At 39.4% G+C, this 14884-nt stretch overlaps 1 long non-coding RNA gene across 1 annotated transcript; it reads right to left on the bottom strand.

Annotated features, from left to right (window-relative positions):
- Positions 1-7169: 7169 nt before the first annotated feature.
- Positions 7170-13892, bottom strand: LOC112655208 (uncharacterized). The gene is made up of 4 exons (XR_003133585.3): positions 13652-13892; positions 9900-10013; positions 9612-9664; positions 7170-7579 (listed from the first exon to the last, which is right to left on the bottom strand). It is a non-coding gene; the product is annotated as an uncharacterized LOC112655208 (long non-coding RNA).
- Positions 13893-14884: the final 992 nt, after the last annotated feature.

A 14884-nucleotide genomic window follows, 5' to 3' on the forward strand; every position in this document is an offset into this window, starting at 1 on the left:
GCAGAGGCCTATGAAATCTCATAAAATTCTGACAGGAACAGGAAGAAAAGAAGTGTAAAAATATCAAAGGCAGAACTTAAAAGCATGGCATCTGTCATCTCTTTTCTTGATATCATAAGTGAGGAATTTTTTTGGTGGTAAAAGGAAAGCTCTCAAGTGAGTAAAATAACACTGAAGTCTTTGAAGAACAAAACAGATGTGCATGATAACAGAGGAAAATAAAGGGGAAGAAGGTGAAGAACTGAGAGTCTAAATGTTGAAAATCAAATTCAATGAAACATATCTGTTGACAAGTTCAACACAATGAAGGAAGAAAGAGATCAAGCAAGACAAAGGCTCTGCCCTATAGACACATTCCAGAGTGTTCAGGAGGTGACAAGGATAAAGGTGATGATCCTTGCAAAAAGAATGGATAAAAATTGTGCCAAGAAATAATCTGCTGATAATTAAAAGTCTTTCTTCTTTCTAGAACTTGTCTGAGACAACAAAGGGGGCACAGAGAAGGATAAGATGGAGTCATCAAAGGCTAAAGTTGATTAAGGGCAAAGCCCATGGTTCTATATATGAAAATCATGAGCTGATTTTCAGTGGAGAGACCCCTCCCTGGGTCTGCTGGCCTTTTTGGGAGTGTTGCATTTCAGAGCCCCATTAGAGCAGATTTCGTTTTTTTTTGTTTTGTTTTGTTTTGTTTTGTTTTGTTTGTTTTTTGAGTTTTTATTTTTAATTTTTTTCAATTTTATTTATTTTTTTTTTAATTTTTTTTATTGGAGTTCAATTTACCAACATATAGCATAACACCCACTGCTCATCCCAAGTGCCCCCATCATTGCCCATCACCCAGTCACCCCAACCCCCTGCCCACCTCCCCTTCCACTACCCCTTGTTCATTTCCCAGAGTTAGGTGTCTCTCATGTTTTGTCACCCTCACTGATATTTTCACTCCTTTCCCCTTTATTCCCTTTCACTAATTTTTATATTCCCCAAATGAATGAGACCATATAATGTTTGTCCTTCTCCGATTGGCTTACTTCATTCAGCATAATACCCTCCAGGTCCCTCCATATCGAAGCAAATGGTGGGTATTTTCGTTTCTAATGGCTGAATAATATCCCATTGTATACATGTAACATATCTTCTTTATCCATTCATCTTTCGATGGACACCGAGGCTCCTTCCACAGTTTGGCTATTGTGGACATTGCTGCTATAAACATTGGGGTTAGAGCAGATTTCTGACTGCAGAATTCAATGGTCTGAGGGAGAAGGGCTTGGCAAGCTTGATGTAATGAGGAAGGTTAAAGGTGATATTGAAGGGGAGAGGGAATATAGTACTGGTTTTCTATTGTTACTGTAACAAATTATCACAAACTTAGTGTCTTGAAACAACACAAATTTATTATTCTAGTTCTGAGGTCAGAAGCCCCAAATGGGCTAAGATCAATATGTTGGCAGGAATGCATTCCTTGCCAGGGGTTCTAGGGGATGTTTCCTTCTCTTTTCTGTCTTCTAGAGGCTGCCTACATTCCTTGGCATGTGGCCCCCTTCCATCTTCAAAGCTAGCAATGTTTGGTTCAGTCTTCCTCACATCACATCACTCTGACAGACTTTTCTGTATCCTTCTTCCACTCATAAGGACATTGGTCGAGGATAATCTCTATCTCAAGGTCAACTGATTAGCAACCTTAATTCCATCTGCAATCTTAATTTACCTTTGTGGTGTAACTTAACATGTTCACACCTTTTGGGGATTAGGACATGGACATATATGGGTGGGGGAGGGCATTATTCTGTCAGTTCTCTTATTTGAATGTCCCATCAGTTTTGTTTTCTCTCTGTACAATGGAGAAAGACTTGAATCTGGACACCTGAATTTCACACTAGATTTAATTTTGAGAGATTACATACAAGTTTCTATTTGATGTGCAAAAACTTCTAAGGAAAGGGTCTCTAACTCTGAAAGGAGTCTCTGATTCTCTAACATATTAAATGCTAATTTGTAGAAGGAATCAAGACCAGAAAGATCCTGGAACCCAGTGATTTTTTAAAAAATGTCTTGCTTGTGCATTTTTTCTTACAAAGCTAGTCAAAGAACAAAATGGATTATAGCACATAAAGTCTTGGTGTCAGGAGGATCCCTGGGTGGCTCAGCAGTTTAGCGCCGCCTTCAGCCCAGGGCATGATCCTAGAGTCCTGGGATCCAGTCCGATGTCGGGTTCCCTGCATGGAGCCTGCTTCTCCCTCTGCCTGTGTCTCTGCCTCTGTGTGTGTGTGTGTCTGTGTCTCATGGATAAATAAATAAAATCTTAAAAAAAAAATTCTTGGTGTCAGTTTGCCATATGATCTTCATTCATCAAAATTGTTTAAGAATTTGATCATTGCAATTTATATTAATAAAAGTAACTCATTTACACTAGTAATAAATATAATTTTTTTCCCTAAAGGATGCAGTAGAAAATATGACATTATAGAAGAATGCCTGTGGCCACTGCTTTAGGTTTAGACACCATTGGTAGAAAGTACTAACAACATGAGTCCTTTATCTGTAACATGGTTTGGGTTAACACATTATTCATGCTATTCAAGTACTAAATTCTTAGAAGATGTATAGTTTGCTATCCTTCTATCTACTGGTTAGGCACATGATGTTTACCAGTATGCCACGGTGAATATAAATGCAGGAAATAAATTGTTGCCAATATTTATAAATCCAAAAGGCAGGGAATTTTAAAGAAAATTAAAATGTAACACATTCTGTATAAATAACTCAATTCTCAATTTTATTATTTTATAAATATTTTCATGAAATGTAGTAAATCAGTTTCCTAGTTTCTTAGTTTCTAATCTGGGTAATTTAAGTAAAAAAACCCGAGTCACAGTATTGCTCTAACATCGTTTGTTCATACATTCATTTAACACCAACTGAGGGCTGCTATGTCCTGGACTGAGGGTAAAACAGTGAACAAAACAGAAGAGGGGGGGAGAACCTGCTATAGGTAGTTCAGAAATGTTATTTCCCTTCCCTTGCTATTGGATGGAATGACCATGCCAAAAAAAATTATTATTCAGAGTTATTGTTACACTTTATGTAATTGGAATGTATTTGGAAACATTGATGCATAGCTCAGGGCTGCTTTTCAAAGTGTCCATGAGTTTATGTCAAAGAGAAAAGGCACAAAGAAATTAAATCTTCTATGAGAATTGTAAAATTTATGACTTGTTTCTAAGCCAAGAGGTAAGCAGAATGTTCCTAAATAAACACTGTTCTCATCTAGATGAAGAGAAGTAACAGAAAATGAAGCTAACAAGCTTCCCATGACTTCACTGCCATCTATTATGTGACCTTCTGTAGCCGGTCCAGACACACCTTCACATTTCCTCCCCAGCAATCCAGAAATCCTACAACAAGTCACCTTTAGGAAATCATTATAGTATTGACAAAAATACTACTCTGAGGTTGGGGCCAAGAACTTTCTCGGCACCACTATGGAGAATGATCTGGCCTGGACCTAACTCTTTGTATTTTATCTACATTAACAAAAGTAATATCTATCCATGACTAGTTTGCTTTCCTTTCCTTCCCTCCATTTTTTCCTCCTTCTCTTCCTTATTTTCCTTCTGAATTCCTTCCTTCTTTCTTCCCCTCCTTTCTTCCTTCCCCCTCTATAAGTTTCCTATAGGCACAATCAAGTCTGTATTATTCATCATAGTATCTTTGTACCTAGCATTCAATCAATATTGAAAGATTGAATGAATGAATAAATGAATGCATGAATGAATTCAGCACATGCAGGTGGAGGGCCTACTATTGATAAAGAATGGAGTAGGTCCTGGAGTCGCAGTGGAATGAGAAGTGGATTCGAGAATGGTGTAACAATCATGTGTTAGTGCAAACCTATGCCCTTCTGTTAAACAAGCATTTGACCTGAGTACAGAGCCTCAATCAATCAGAAGTGCCAGGTTTGCATTCCCCCTACCACATTCTAGCTGTGTGAGCTTAAAAAAATTATTGAAATCTCCTTAAGACTTCTTTTCCTGTTTCTGAAGTGGAATAATACCTACCTGTCCTATCTACTGGGTTTCTGTGAGGATCAATCGATGTAGTCTGTCAACTATTAAACAATTAAGATATTTTGGCCTAAATAAAAATGATACAGATAAAAACACTAATAATTACAATAAAATAATAATAATAATAATTACAATAAAATGATAACAGCATGAGAGAAGTTCAGATAAGTTGCCCTAGATATGTTTTAAACTGTGAAAGTAATGATTAGAATAGTATAATAAACTTAATATTACAGTCTTCAATTCTATAGGCGAGGAAACTGTTTCAGAAACTTAAGTGACTTGTCCAAGTTTACACAGCTAATTAGTAGCTCAGGTGGGATTCCAGAACTCCTTTTTCACTGGACTCTCTCAAATCCATTCAGTTCAAGTAGTATAGCCAAATATTAGCAAAAATATGGTGGGTTATTGCCATTTTTCTGCCATTTCATTTTTTGGCATTCCTGAGTTCAGACTTAGAGCACATATGAAAGTATATCTTTTCTACATATCCTTAAAATCCCAAGAGGGTCATCAGGCATAAATCAGGAAGTAAATAAGCTTTTTTTTTTTTTTTTTTTTTGCTGGTTAATAATAAGTGATTTCAAATTATGGAAAACCTTGACATCTTTGGTTTAGGGGAAAAAGAACTACTTCTTGTTGAAATAAATCAGCAGTCAGCCTCAAATAAATGGCAGCTAAAGGGCTGTAGTCTGTGTTCCCTCTCACTCAGGACATTTTGTCAGAGTAAAGATGTCATGTTCCCCCAGGAGAAATATAGCCTTGCAGGAGGAGAGCAAAGAGTAAGCATGTGCATCAGTGTGAGCTCAGCGCATTGTCAATGAGTGATAGGTTTCCTTACTCTATGAGGCTTTGCTTGTGACCTGGACTGGGGTCCTTCACACAGAGTTCTGCATCTCTGCCAGTGTGGATGATGTAGCTGGAGGGAATAGGACATGTCCCTGGGAAGACTGCCAGCTACTTCTTGTGCCACTCAAGTTTAAAAGAGAACATTACACACATACCTTTGGGGGATGGGGGATGGGTTTCCTGGAAATGACAGCCATAACTGAATGAGCACTTATTCTGGATGGTTCTAGCAGAGTGCTTTTGAATGTGTGTTCCAGATACCCTACAGCTGCACTCTCTCATTCTTTCCCTTCGGATTTTCTCAAGTTATGTTATGCCTCTGACAATTGTTTTTTTCAGTACCGTACATTAGTTTGTTGTTCCATCCTCTTAGGCCACAGAGGAATTTATGGTGGCCTTTAATAAAGGGACACACTAGGTCCCCATTGCCTGCCTATTGTTATACAATCTTTCTTCAGCCATTTCCTGGGAGGAACTTCCAGCCTGGGTACAATGTGTGCATTTTACCAACGTGCTTAATTAATATTCTTGGTGTTTTATCCGTAACTCCAGAACATTCCTCTAGAACAGAGACTCCTTGTTGCAAGGCTTCACCATTTACTCACTGTTTAACCTTGAGCAAATTATTAATCCTTTTGTGCTTCAGTCTGTTCAGGAAAGGTCACAGCACCTGCCTCATAGGGGCAGGGGAAAGAGTGGAAGTAGAACACAGTGGTTGAGAGTATGGATCTGTGGGGTTTCAGGTCCCTGCTTATGGGCCTTTCACTTCTGTAAGCCTCTGGTTTTTCTCTTTCCAAATGGAGCTCATAAGAGGACCTATACCATAGAACTGAGATAATTAAATGAGGTAATATTGATGAAGTGCTTAGCACGATGCTTGGCACTGAGTATGAAGTGATCAGTAGGTGAGCTTGAGGGTGAGGATGAGTAGCAGCCACAACCTCATGTTGGTTCTGTTAGAAAGTCAATTCTCCAACCTGTTTTTTAACCTAAAAAAGCCATTGTTCTTTTATCTAAAAATAAGGGGGAGGGAGAATAATCATACTTTGTCTTTGCCAAGTAACAAGAAAGAACAAGAATGATGATGTGTATGAATATGCTTTGAGACATACAAAGAGCCACACAAAGCCAAGGAAATAATATTCTCAATATATCCTCCTTGGTGTAAGAGTCAGAACTGCTCTAGGTCCATGTGATTTAAGGTAGAAGCTTGCCTTCGGGTCCTCAATTTTTCAAGTAACACAGTTCAAGCACAAAACATCTCCTCTCCCCAAGGACCAATCACTAACTGTCATTTGACACATTTACAGCACACTTCCTTCAAAGAAAATACTTATTGAATATTGTACAATAAACCATTTCCTAGTCCCAATGCTGAACAACAGCGACCCAGCGAAGGGCCCATTCTCCTTTTCAATGTGCTATATGCAGTTTCTCTAACAGCCTAACCAACTCAGCTTCCCTTCTCATTCCCAGAGGGTTAACTCTTTCTGCTCAAAGGAGCACAGGCTCATTTTGAGCCAGCAAAAGTGTATTCATTATAAACCTGCAAATACAGCAGAGTAGAACAGATCATTTAAATTTTCCTGGAGGGCTGACTTCTCTTCACTCTCAGATCAGATTCTATGTTCCTGGACTCACCTTTTGCACTGATCCAATGACCAGGACTCCAGAGGGTGAACCTATGAATGCTTTACCAGGACAGTAGCATCTCTGCCCTGCTAGGATTCTGTGGTTAGGTTTATCTAATGGCCTCAAAGGCTTAATATCTATGAGTCCTAGACTGCTGTCTTCAGCAGTCCCTTTAAGAAGCTCCACTTGGGGCTCCTAGCCAGTTAAACTGGCCTTGCTGACTGACTCTGGAGTCTTGCTATTGACACTGGAGACCCAGCCTGCTCCTCCCTGCTTTGTCTGTTATTTATTTATTTATATTTACTTATTTATTTATTTTGCCTCCAGTGTCAAGTTTTTTTATTTTTTTATTGGAGTTCAATATGCAAACATTTAGCATAAAGCACTGAGTGTTATGCTTTGTCTGCTTTAGACCATTGGCCGGGAAGCCACAAAACCTAGGTTTGATGGCTAATGCAGAGATTTGCTACTGTGGGTATAGTTGGGGTACAGGAATGCAAAAGCGTCTGGCTCTAGGGGTCCCGAACAGACCAGATTCAGCCACTTGCCACAGACAAAATCCAAAGGCAGAGAAATGAGTGGTGGTAAAACAACAAAGGAATTTATTTCAGTGAGGCCAATACTGGGAAGACAGAGGACTGGCATCTCAAAGATTCTCTCCAAAAGTACTCCAAATGCTTCTAGGATAATATAAGGAAAATGTAGGACAAAGGTCAGTGGGTACACGCAGGCGGGCAGTAAAGGTCAGGGTGATCATTGTCTTAGAGGTCAATCACATGGGGTCTTGCTGGCTTAGGGCAGTCCTTAGTCTTGAGGAGGTAGTTTCAGTTCCTGTTTTGGGATGCTTTGCCCCCAGGGTCTTTTACTTAAGAGATAAGCTGGAAAGAAGACCTTAATCAATTAGAAGGTTTTAGGCCAAAATGGAGATAGTTGAAGTCCCCTTTCATTGGGTACATGGTTGAGACCCCTTAGCCTCTTTGAGCTTCCATTTCTTTATTTGCAGAATGGAGTTTCATCAGTTTTCCCATATGCTGTTATGAAAAGTAAATGAGATAATGAATGTAGCAGTTGTTTTTTCAACAACTGGTGCATAAGATGGTCTCAAGTAATATTAATTGAAATTGGATGCTTATTTCTTCTGATATCTGAGTCCTTCCAGCTTCCCTACCCTCCAGATTTTTCCAGTGTTAGCCTTCACTGTCTAACCTTTCTCTATTGTTATTTATACCCCTTCAAGTGAACATATTTACTTTTGCATTGGATGCCTGAAAAATGATCTGTCTCAACATTCTAAGTCCATCTGTCAATTAAAATAAATTTAGTGCACTTCTCATGCCTCCAAGGTTCATTTCTACTGTAAAAATCCAAATGCAAATGAGACATCTGGTTCTCATGCACAGATTGTCCATGCATTACTTGCATCTTTGTCAAATAAAGCTAATGTGAAGCTTCATGTAGACATGGTCAACATGTCCTCTGTTTTCTGTGTCAGGGATTAGGATAATACAATGAAAAAAAATGACAAGAGCATGATGAAACTCTTTTCTGAAGTCCTATTAATTTGTGTTTTGCTGTAAGTCTAATTATTCAATTGTTCTTAGCAGATTTTTTTTTTTTTTATTTTTCCCATGTGTGTGGCACTGTTTTTAATTCTATAAGAAGTTCAAGAAAACCATGGTGTAAACTCTGCTCAAAAAGGTAATGTAGGGGCACCTGAGTCACTCATTTGGTTAAGCATCTGACTCTGACTCATGATCTTGGGGTCATGGGATTAAGCCCTGCCTGGGGCTCCACACTCAGCCTGTATGTAGTCTGCTTGGGATTCTCTCTTTCTCCCCCTCTGCTTACCCCCCTTCCCCAATACACATTCTCTCTCTCAAATAAATAAGTAAATCTTTTTTTTTTTTTTTTAAGGTAACATAAACGGTCTCAAAAACCCTATCTTTTTATATGCAGAGTCTCAACCCATCGATTGCAGATCCTAGGGCTGGGTTTTCTAATTGGAATCATGATTTGCAAGGTCTGATTATTAATGTAAAATCAATGAAAAGTCAAAAAATATTTATTAAATGAGTGCTACTTTTAGCTGTGAGTTATCAATGATAAACCAAGTTCAATTTTTGCTCTTTAGAAGATTTTAGTTTACTTAAGGAAGGCAGACAAGTAACTGGATAATTATAATACTGTGTGATCAGTGCAAATGTCAGAGCTATAAGAAGGAATTGAAAACACACACACACACACACACACACATACACACACAAGAGTGGGGCTGGGTTTTAGTCCGGGCTCAAATGCCAGTTTCCTCCTCTGAACTACCCCAGCATTTCATCTGAACTGCCACGATGGTCCTTTTCCATTTTTGCATCCTCCACAAATATTTGTAGAATGAATGAACAATTTCCTTACCTTTTCCAAACACAGGAAGCTGGTATTTATAGCTGAATAGTTACTGTTCGATATCTGATCCTGTATACTGTTAGATAAGCTGGTAGCTAAGTGATAAAGTCCCTTGGAACCCCACCCCTGAGAACTTACATCTTTGCATGACCCTGAAAGGGATAGAAATTTAATGAAATAAGTACATAATCAAATAAAAGAACCCACCTCTGGTGCTTGAAACATGATGAATTTGGCCACACATCATGCTGGGGGATAAGGAAAGGGGATCATAGGAAAACCCGACTATAGCTAAAGGATCTTTACAAATATTCATTCAAGAACACCCTGCTGTTCCCTCCCTTAATGGTCCCCCATTATTTCTCAATTTACTTCTTCAATTCCCATGTTTAATCTGGCTTCTATCTCTACTTCTGAAACTTCTCAGATTTGGAGACGTGCCCTATTCTCCGTACCTAACCTTTGCTTCCACCTCTACTTTTCATTCTTTCTGCCCTCTTGATATCACTGTTAACTGTGGCTTCAAATAAAGGACCCCTACATGGTGGCTTCCTTCCTGAGATATACTCATAGGCTGGTTAGACCACTCATATTTCCCCCTAAAGTTAGGACAAGTAAGGGAGGATGGAATTGAGGTGTTTGAGTCCCACATATGATACTTACCAACTGTGTGATCTTAGATAAGAGTCTTTACCTTCCTGTGTCTACATCCCCATCTAGAAAAATAGTGATAATATTTTATAACTGCTCAGGTGGTTCTGAAAATCAAAATTGAATCTATATATAAATGTCTGGGACAAAGATGACACTCCGCAAATGGCAGATCTTTCCCTTCTCACCTCTCCCAGCTGTGGCCTCTGTTTCCTCCCAGGCCCTGATGTCAATATGAATTTCTCCTAAGGCAAAAGAATTAGGCAGGCCCCTTCCTAGGGAAATTCCAGGCTCACCTACCTTTGGTGTTTCCTTCTGCTGTTCAAAGATTGTTTCCTGTTTTCTCTCTTGGTTCATCTCAGGAGCACTGGTATATTTGTCAATCCAACACATGTCAATTATTTTGCACCTAACCTGTTGATAGTTTAATATGACAAAATCCATGTATTGGTAATATCAAAAGAGTCAAGTTAATGAACAAAAAAAACCTTGAGATATATCTTATTTTTAATTTGTGCCTTAACCATTTTATATTGTTTTTGTGTATACATAATTTTATGTACATGAACTAAGCTCTGAGAGTACTTTTGCCTTGGTAAGTGCCTTAGTAAGTGCCTGGGTCTAAGTGAACCTGGATCTTATCCCCTGAGCTTCACTCTGTTGCCTTCTAGAAGGAGAGATGGTAGCTCTCTGTACCCTGCTCACTCTGCTGCAATGTGGGGACACCAAGAAAGAAATACAATTTAAAAGATTTCTTTAAAGAAGAAGAACAAGAAGGAGAAGGAGAAGGGGGAGGAGAAAAGATTCCTAGGAAGGGGTACCTGTTGGCACAGTCAGTTAAGCATCTGACAATTGGTTTTGGCTCAGGTCATGATTTCAGGGTCATGTGATTAAGCTCCACATCAGGCTCCAAACTCAATGCAGAGTCTGCTTGAGATTCTTTATCCTTGTTCCTCTAACCCTTTCCCTCTGCCCCTGTTGCTCATGTTCTCTCTCTCTCTCAAATAAATGAATCTTAAAAAAAAAAAAATTTCTAAAGAAGACCAAGAAGGCATTCTATAACATGGAATCAAAAGAATACGCCAAAAGGAGCCTGAGTTTTCAACTGTTTGATTTTTACTCTCTACTCTCCCAGAATAGAGGGCTAAATGAATATCTTTGCCCTTGATCCTTAAACATCCTTAGGGATTGAGAAACAAATAGGATACTTGTCACCCCAAGTATTAGCCAGAGAAACAGAACCCATAGAACATTGTGTTTGTGTGTGAATTGGAGTATTGGAAGATCAAGTTCTTGGAAGAATGTTCAAATATATCCTGGGCATTATAAGTTTGAGATCTCTCCAAAAAGGCAGTTAATGTAGGAGTTCAGAATACTAGGGGAGGATCAAGACAGCTAGTTTATGTTGAATGGTATACCAGGAATTTGTATATATTTAAAAGCTACAGGTACTCTCCAGAGATGTATCATGACCAAAGTGGGTCATTGCTTTTTACCTAATTTCAAAAATTTTCTGGCCTAAAATGATTGCAATCATGCTGCCTGGCATGGAGTTTGGAATTAGGATTTCCCATCTACTTGTATGCTGGAGAAACTCCCTGATTATTTCCTTAGTATTTTTTTTTTTAAGATTTTATTTATTTATTCATGATAGTCACACAGAGAGGCAGAGACACAGGCAGAGGGAGAAGCAGGCTCCATGCAGGGAGCCCGATGTGGGTCTTGATCCTGGGTCTTCAGGATCAGGCCCTGGGCTGAAGGCAGCACTAAACTGCTGAGCCACCCAGGCTGCCCTCTTAGTATTTTTTAAACGATTTTATTTATTTATTTATTTATTTATTTATTTATTTATTTATTTATTTATTTATTTGAGGGAGAGAGATAGATGGCAAGAGAGAGCACAAGCAGTGGGGGAGAGGGAGAAGCAGCTTTCTCATTGAATGGGGAACCCAACCTGAGGGTTGATCCCAGGACCCTGGGAACATGACCTGAGCTGAAGGCAGACACTTAACCATGAGTCACCCAGGAGCCCCACTTTCTTGGTATTCTTAAAAGTATCCTTCAACTCACTTCCTTTGGGGGTGGGGGGAAGGAGTCTTTTCTATAGACACTTGTCCTTTTCCCACCAAGTGCAAAGAAATGTCAGTCTTATTCCAAAATCAGCTGGTTATTAGGTAATTCTTAACTAGTCCTTATCTGGTCTAGTGAGCTGTCATGAAATGTGGTCTTAAGCATAGCTCAGAAATAATGTATTTATTATTTACCATGAAGCCCTCATTTCATTTTCCTCCATTAACTACATCCTACCTGAACATTTTCTCAATCTCCAGCTCAAAAGTCCTGATTCCCTTTAAAGGTGTCAGTTCCCATTATTGGAAGCTGTGTGTTTTTTCTTTATACTTTCAGGTGAGGAAGGAGCATGTGGGTCAGAGTCTAAAGTTTTTAGCTAAAAATTCATGTTCCGTATGCCATTCAGCTACTTCATTATTTGTCTTTCATTTGTGCTTCCCAATACTTACTTCCTGACCATCTCCTGTCATTCGCTTGAGTTTGGGTATCTGCCTCCACTTCTTTCCTTCTACCAACCCCCTGGATGATCCCAATAAGCTAGCCCCTTTATTTGAATGTTTCCTTAAGACACTCAGCAGCTGAGGAAAAAAAAATAACATATATAAAGAGTCAAATGTTATTTGAAGATTTTGAATGGGGGATGTGCATATTGAAATAAGTACAGATAGAATATAAAGTAGAATATAATCATATGGAGATTTTAAAGACAAAACAGACAAGTTACTTATGCTTATCTCTCAATTTTTATTTCCAAGCATCACAGTCCCTTTGTAACTTTGTAAACTTTGCCAATTTACTTACAGAAAATGGTGTTTCATTTAAATTCACTTTATTAATTTTTTTAAAAGATTTTATTATTTATTCATGGGAGACACAGAGAGAGAAAGAGGCAGAGACACAGGCTGAGGGAGAAGCAGGATCCACGCAGGGAGCCCAATGTGGGTGAGCCCGAATTGGAGCCCCAATTCTGGGACCCTGGGATCATGCTCTGAGCCAAAGACAGACGCTCAACTGCTGAGCCAACCAGGCATCCCTAAATTCACTTTACATTTGATTCCTAATGAGATTGATTTTTTTGTCATGTGTGTCAGTCATGTTTATTTTTTCTTGTTTGTTTTCCTACTTAGGTGTCTATTTCTTATAGTTGGGTAGCACTTTCACGAGAAAAATGTTTTATTTAACTTTTTGTCATTTTGTTTTTGTAAATCATTTTATTTTAAAAATTATCAGATTGTTTTTAATTCAGCCTACTAAACCTTAAAAAATTGTTTTAAGAACAAATTTTTTTTTTTTTTTTTTTTAAATACCATTGCTTTAGGACTGAACTGTGTCTTAACATTATAGGTGGGTAAGTCTCATCTGGCAATTGACCTGTGGTTACTTCTGAAGTGAACCTTTTTCCTGCCTCTAGTAATTATAAATATTATCTAGAGGCTTATTAAGAATTTTAGAAGTCATTTTCACTAATATCTGTGTTCAAAATCTCATGCCTGAGAGTTTTCTTTCTAAGGACAGATTTTTTTAAATGACTAATCAAATGAAATATCTAGTTAATTATATCTATATCTATATCTATATCTATATCTATATCTATATCTATAATCACTGCAGACCCTGGAACTTCCAGGAACTTTGAAAAGACCCAGTAAGTAAATCCCAAATATACCTTTAGACCCAAATGTTTGGACAGCAACTACTTCCATTTCGCCTAATGTTAAGGCAGCATATAATATTAGACTTTAATATTAGGTCCAGTATTTAGGGCCTTAATATTAGGATCTTGCACACAGCCTTCCCATGTGTGTTCTTACTGAGGGAGGAATGCCTCCCTCCCCTGTGCTTCTAGTTTGTCAGAGGCTTACCAAAGCAGTTTTTAGTATAAACAGACCTTCAGTTTTATTTTGTTTTACTACTCATAGAATCCCTCTTTGCAGGGAAAGCATCCAAATTACAGACATTACTTACATGAAGACATTACTTACATGAAGCTGTGCTCATAAACCTCAGTCCCTTTGGACACTGGGACTTTGTTTCTGGTAAAGCACATCTGTCTGCTTTCCCAGGGGTTCTCTTAGACCCTCAGGCAAATAGATCCGTGGTGGGTCCTGCCTGGGGGTCTATCTGACGTTCACAGGGGTGTCAGAATCCAGAGGTGGTCAGGGACTCCAGCTGGCGTCTGCCCACTAGCACTGGCTAACCTAGAGCCGGAGGGCGAGCAGTGGTGGAGGGTGAGCAGTGGAGTGAGAGAAAGCAGCAGCTGCTCAGCCTCCAGGGCTCTTCGTGTCCCTGCAGCCACAGGCATTCCTGGTTGGATGCTGCCACTCACAGTGCTCACAGGAGATCTGGAAGCCATTTGGAGATCAAAGACACCCACAGACTTCAGCAAAGCAAAGCTGGGGCAGCTTCTGGCTGGACAAAGGACATTAACATATACTTCTGTTTAAGAGGCGTGGAGGCTTCCTGGTAGAGTTTCTGGCTGAAAAGTGGCTGAGGAAAATCCATGGCTTCCATGTTTCTCCAAGCCCAAACCTAATTATGGTTTGGATCAGGACCAGAAAGCACCCATAGTAGAATCAATGGAGCGTCCAGAAAGGAGTCTGTCAAAAGTTAGGAAATGAAGGCACCCTCTCCACCCTTTTCTCAGTATTCAGATGGTAAGGAGTTGGCCCTCTTGACCTCTCAGGATGCAAGTGGGATCCCTAGACGCAGTAAACCCAAGGTCTATTTCTGCTCCTAGGGGCACCCAGTAGATTTCATGTGATGCTCAGTTTGGAAGTTCTTGAACCAAGAACAAAAAAAGATACACTCAATTCTATTTCTTGTTTAGTAATCCTCCTTTCCTTCCTCACCTTTGCTTATTTCTCCTCTATGCTCCATCTTCTCACTTCCTCTTGCCATTCTTCCCTCTACCTTCCATCCTCTTCTCTCTCCTTTCCTTGCTGTTGAGCCTCTTAGAATTTAACTTTAGTAGATGTTGGCACAAGGTAGTTTAATCTAGACTCTTGCCTCCTTCTTGATCAGGGTCCAGTGGTGCCTCATGACTGAGAGGAAAGAATGAATTCCTTTGGGGTTCATGAGTCTGAGCCCTGAGACATTTCCTGTAGCAAACTCACTATCAGCTCATCACCCCACAGAGAAGCTGGGCAAACTGCCAGAGACATGGAGGCAGAAACCACGGGGGACACCCACTAGGGGTCACTAGGGTGGGCTCTGAG

Source organism: Canis lupus, chromosome 9 (assembly GCF_003254725.2).
Source record: "Canis lupus dingo isolate Sandy chromosome 9, ASM325472v2, whole genome shotgun sequence".
NCBI classification, from domain to species: Eukaryota; Metazoa; Chordata; class Mammalia; order Carnivora; family Canidae; genus Canis; species Canis lupus.